At 48.3% G+C, this 6,218-nt stretch overlaps 1 pseudogene; it reads right to left on the bottom strand.

Annotated features, from left to right (window-relative positions):
* Positions 1–1,160: 1,160 nt before the first annotated feature.
* LOC139534572 (uncharacterized protein C4orf54 homolog) lies at positions 1,161–5,998 on the bottom strand (annotated as a pseudogene).
* Between the last annotated feature and the right edge of the window lie 220 nt (positions 5,999–6,218).

The following is a 6,218-nucleotide window of genomic DNA, read 5'->3' as shown; positions in this document are numbered from 1 at the left end:
ACAACACAAACATGTTCTGCAAATAACATTGATACTCCTTGTTTTATCAATCAAATCAAATTGTATTTGTCACATGCACCAAATACAACAGGTGTAGACCTTACCGTGAAATGCATACTTACAAGCCCTCAACCAACAATGCAGTTTTAAGAAAATTGAGTTAAGAAAATATTTACTAAATAAACCAAAGTTAAAAAAGTAACACAATGAAATAACAATAACAAGGCTCTATACGGGGGTCCCGGTACTGAGTCAATGTGCGGGTCAATAACCGTAACCAAGGTGAATATACTTGGTATATAACTTTTTAGTTGGGTAGGGGAAGTCCCAATCTAACTGTCTTCTGTGCTTGCTTCCCCGCTGGTATGTCCCCATGATTTGTTTATGTAATGGCTTAGTGCCGGAGGTGCTGGTCCCCTTCTCACTCTCTCCCTTCTATGTGACTGTGTCCTATAAAAAGGTGGCCCCGTTGCAGCCCAGCACTGCCACAGCCAAGGGACTTGATTTCCAGCAGCAGCTGGCCTCCCCTGTATCAGCACAATAAATGCCTTGCATTGCCCCAACCTTTCATTCCCTCCCCCACCCCCCCTTGCTATACTGGCCTTGCCATACCTCATACCCCTTCCCAAACAAACATCAACCAATGCCACCCTGGCCCAACTCAGGTCTTCATTAATTTATATCATCCTTCATTTTATTGCTGTAAATAGCTAGTACTGTATACTAGGAGATGTGGGAAAACAGTGTTCCTCAACTCCGAACACCCGTCAACCCTCTCTTAAAATAGCCTGAGACCTGACACAAAAAGTAACCTGGGACAATATCCAATAACAATATGGATTCACTACACAATAGTGTAGGGACACATACAGTGGTGTGAAAGTTATATATGGTCAATTATACTGTCATACTGTATATGTATATGTAAATTATGCTATCAATTATGCTATCAATTATGCTACTGACGTTCACTTCCATATCTATCTGGGGCATGCCTACACTATTGGCTTAACAGTTCAATGACATCTATTCCCTTTATGGTCTATCAATAGTTTTGTGGGAAGCAAATAAAACCTAAAAATCACATGCACAACATGGTACAGTTTACGATAGCCTACTCAAATAAAATCACTTATGTATCATGTGACACGTTCTGCCGTTTACCTATGCTCCACCACAAAGCCCATGGTGGTCCCATCGAAGGAAGGCGGGGCGATGATGCAGGACCCCTGCTGGGAGGTGATGCTGATCACCGGCTGCTTCCCATTGGAGAACCCCTGGACCCCTGGCCGTCCCTGCTGCTGGACCTGGCCCATACTGGAGCCTCCAGCCTGGGGAGACTTTCCAGACCCCATGGCCATGTAGTAGGGACTCTCCATGTAGTCTGGCTGGGAGGAACCGCCTTTGTCTCCGGAGTCTTCCTGCTCCGACGGCATGGAGAGCTGCGACCGCATCCTTGTGGGGATCAGGGGGGGCATGCCGGGAATGGCGGGCATGAAACCTGGGTAGATCGTGTAGGTGGGGCCGTAGGATCTGGGGCTCAGGGCTAAGGGCGAGATGGGCATGGAAATGGGCACGGGCGGCATTTGGGGCATGGACATGGGCACGGGGGACATGGGCTGCTGGGAGATGGGCACTTCCACGTACTGTCCCGTCTCAGGGTCGAAGAGGCGGCAGGTGGCCGGCTGGACAGGGGTGTCCACCAGGTAGTAGTTCCCTGTGCTGGGGTCAAAGAGCATCTTTCTCTGAGTGTGGGGCACGGCTTGTGGGGCCATGGTCGGGGAGAAGCAGTACATCTGAAGTTGGGCAGACGCCATGCTTTGACCCATGGGCATGTGGTAGATCGTGGCGGTTAACGTGTCCTGGGCTCTCGTATCCATGACGATGGTGGAGCGTTTCTGTGGGGACTGTCGGGTCTCTTCCTGCTTCCGGGCGCCACCATGACCAGGTGGGCTGGCCGTCTGGGTCTGGATCTTGGCGCCCGTGGTGGCGAAGGTATAAATGGCTGTATTCTCATAGCCACCGCCGGCAGACACGGCGGCTTGCTTGGCGATGGTGTCGTGAGACTTGACGGGGATAGTGAGGCAGTTTTCGTGCTCGGCAGAGGCACTGCTGAACTGGACTGGCCTGTCTGCCTCCATACTGTTGGCCCTTTCCCTCTCTCTCGCCCTCTCCCTTGCCCCCTCTCTCTCTCTCTCTCTCTCTCCTCCACGTTCCTCAGCTGCTGGAAGTTTATTAGACACTGGGCTGAAGCCTTTGCAGTAAGGTGATTGTGATAAATGGTGTAGCTGTGATGGTGCCTTGATATTGTTACTCGTGGTGGGGTTTCCTGAAGCCTTGGAGCTGACATTAAACACAGTCTTGGTACCCGCTGGTGTTCCACCTGGCTGAGCCAGGGATTTGGGCACATCCCGGCTGATGGGAATGTAAAACGTCTCCGGGGGCTCTTTCTCCTTTCGCTTGGGTGGTGTCGTTTTGCAGCTGGGCGAGGTGGTCATCGCAGATGGGATTTTGTCAGAGTTTGGGTACGAGTCTCTCCAGATGAGCTTGTCCATGTTAAATGTTGGCATGGCCACCATGGCATTGGCCACATTCACTCCGTCCTTCTCTGACCCATCCTCCTTGCTGGATATGAGAGAGAGCGCATGATTGTCTGATAATATAGAGGGTGGCTCGGATTTCCTCTTCCACTCATTTCTATCAAAAACATACAACTGCTCCATGGTTTTGACTGCATCCTGTAATTTCTCGAAGGCAGCCAGGTTGGACAATTTAGACTCAGGTTTTGTCTTGTCAATGATGTCCGGTGTTTTCTCCTGTCTTATAGAAGCTGTGCTGGTTTCAATCAGAAGTCCAATGGGGCCTTCGGACGAATCACCTTTCAGTTGTTTTGTATTGCCTAATGGCACTCTCCCTGACGGTCGTCGGATGCCGCTTTTGGCCGCCGCTTGGTGGGGTGATGACCTGAAAACTTCAAATGAATCCTCGTTGAGCTGAAATTTAGAATTCTCTGTTTGATTTACAGATTGCTTCCCATTCACATTGCTATTGGTATTCACAGACTGATACTTTATTTTGATGGGGGAAAGCGACGAAGAGTTTCTATAAGATCCCTTTTTGGAAAGTTTCTGATCTGAGTGAAAGTCGCCGGCGGTAGCGTTATTATCCAAAGACACAAAGTGATAAGAACTTTTAACCAATTTACGCACATCTCTGACTTTGTGTATATGTGTTTGCAGCTCGGCTCTGTGGTCTCGTATGTCTCTGACCGTGAAGTGTGGCACTTTTTCGGAGGACTCGCCCTTCAATGCCTTAGCGAGCGCTTGGCACTTGGACTCGTCTCCTGGCTTTATCAGTTTCACTGAGTTACAGCCTATGTTGGGAGGCACCAGCTTTGCAACGTTGAACGGGTCGCCTTTGTTTTCTTTTACACTCCGTAAACTGATTTTAATTTCCGGAGATTTAGATGTTACAATTATTCTAGGATCGGCGACGTATAGGGTGTTGTTGGTGCGCAACTTCACACCTTCCTCTCCTTGATCCGCGGGCGCGCGGGTTAAATAATTCATAGTCGGCAGGGGTTTTGAAACTTCTATCTCATTGGATAGTAGCAGTTGGATATTTGGCACAAGCAAATGTGTCATTTTGGTAAGCTTACTGTTGCCTGGATCGGTGTACAAGTCCGTTTCCCCCTGGTTGTCGGTGGACGAAGACGGTTTCTCCTCTGGAGTTTTATCGTTTTTATGTTCCCTTTGAAGCTCTAGCTCACCGTCCCTCCAGGATCTGAATGCGCTATTTTGACTTCGTAGCAGCGTGCTTTTGGACGCTTCGAATGCTCCTATTTTAGTATCGATTCCTACTTCATTTGTCGACTCAAAATTAGTTTCTGATGCAATAATTAAACTGTCTTGTCTCCGACAGTCGTCTTTGGCATCGCATGAGCTGGTGTCCACTAAATCTCCTAATTCATCCACACAAACAATAGCTAGGTCAGAACTCGCCTCTGAGTATTTCGAGTTCTGCCTTTGAAAATCCTTAGACTCCTTTGGTGTAGTCCTCTCCCTGTGCGTAATTTCGGGCTCTTGTTTGAGAAAGGGAGATGGCGCGTGATAGGGCTTGCTTATCTCCCCCCTCTCCATTTTACGCTCCTGCTCAAACTGCATTTTCTTAGAAATTACATTTTTAAGAAGGCTCGAGGCTAATATTGCTTTCTTGTGTGTGTCTTCCATGGCTTCCCCTGCATTACATGGTTGCTTCCTGTTCTCACTCCCCTGGCCGCTTGGCAATGTGTTGGTAACGTCATCTGTGGAACGTGATCCTGTTGCGTTTTTTGCACATTTTGAGCGCCTTTCACTCGCAGACATCCCGGATGTGACATTACAACAAACATTTAATGTTTCTGTGAGCGTAATAATCCCACTGTGCCCCTGCCCAAATTCCCCCGTAAACTCACATTTCCTTGCTGCGGAAGATGGGTTATAGTGACCAGAAAGGGCACCATTCAAAGCAAAGAGCTTGTTCGGGTGCGGTTTAGTATTAGCCAATACCAAACCCTTATATCCTTTATTGTCTTTATTCTTAGCAATTTCAGAGGATGACGTAGAACTTTTATTAGACCCTTTATTCGGTCCCCGTCTCTGATACATGTTCATGTTGCCATATTTAAGGTCAACAAAAGTTGACCACCTTTTCACCCCCAGCTCGGAGGCGGAGGACTCGCTGGAGGTGCTGAAATTGATGGCATCGAAATAAGGGTATGCTAAACTCTTGAACGCTCTGGCAGTCAAGTTGCGCACTTCCTTATCGGCGTCGTCAAGATCACTGAAGGCGCTGGATGCTCCGCTGGAATAGTCGTTAACATCTTTCCCTTTTAATTTGCCACCAAAGTGCAAGCGTCCGGGGAGGCAATAAAACACTTAGCACTGTCACAGAATTTCTCCGTATTTGCATCCCCAGCTCCTCTAAAAACATAGCGACTCATGTCTGCGGCGTGCTTGGCACGATAAAGATTATTTGGACTTTCTTGGACGTTGCTAGGCTTATTTATAACTCGGGAAGTCGTTTTGATTGACAGCTGGATCTGCCCTGCAACATTCTTTTGGTTCTTTGACAGACCTTTCTCTGAGATGGCGCACTTGTCCCCGTCACCGAGATCACTTTCCATCTTAGTGCTGACTGCTGCTCCTCTATTAGCCAGGCCCTGATTGTTTTTCACCCTCTCCTCTCTCCCTGCCGTCGTTCCATCACCGTCAAAAGCAGCATAATCGACAAAAGAGTAGACCTGGTTATCATCCCACCCCTGCTCGATATCATAGTCGACATCGTGATCTGAAAGCTCGGAGAGCTGGATCTCGTGCGTGGTTATGTAATGAGACTCATCCTTCCCACTGCAAGGCGCGCAATCATCACAATCACCGGACAGCACCAAGCTTACGTCATCGTCCGATTCACTTTGCTCGCTTAACATGTCAGTGTATTGTAAATCTTCATTGTCATTTTGTTCATCAACAGGTGTATTTTCTGCGTCCTCTTTTGGGGTAAAATCTCGGGTGTTCGCTCCATTACCAACGTCTTGTTGTGATTCGGTGCTGGCCATAATGTTTTCATTCAGAATAGGAACCTTGGAGCAGCAGGCAGTTCCAAGAAACCCGGATAGATAGCCCTTGGCACACTCCTTTGCGACAATAACCTCCTTAAATGTGTCACTGTTGATATGATCAGTCATCTTACTCGCCATGTCTCCGTATCCAGGAGTTTCTTCTTCTGCGCTCGACTCCCAGTTGCCCGCGTCAATCGCCATTTGGCTTCCTTCACTGGTGACAGAAACGTTGACAGTTTTCGTGCCGTCTGTATCCAAATCAAGTAAATCGTTCAGTTCAACGTACTTCGATTCATCTTGCGTCCCAGTGGTATCCTTGCTATCGGGTATGCGCGTTTCTAACACGTCGGTGTCCTTTGGGTGAGTTAGATTCTTCTCGGACGCGTCCATTGTTTCCATTGCATTACGCACACCTTGTATGCTGGCAATTTTATGGGATAGAATGGGATAGAAAATAAACAATAGAGATAGAAGTCCCCAGGATTTCCTATGTCACTCCCTGATGTCCAGAGAACCAACCACAGGCTCCTAGTGGAGGCATTGCTGTGCGCCAGCCTCTGGCCGACAGCTGCGCTCGGGACTGTCACTTCGGAGGCCATTGGACACGCCGGTACTCCAG

The sequence above is a fragment of the Salvelinus alpinus genome, chromosome 11 (genome assembly GCF_045679555.1).
Source record: "Salvelinus alpinus chromosome 11, SLU_Salpinus.1, whole genome shotgun sequence".
Classification (NCBI taxonomy): domain Eukaryota; kingdom Metazoa; phylum Chordata; class Actinopteri; order Salmoniformes; family Salmonidae; genus Salvelinus; species Salvelinus alpinus.
Note: the sequence above shows the minus strand (reverse complement) of the source record. Positions and strands in the feature narration are given on the sequence as shown.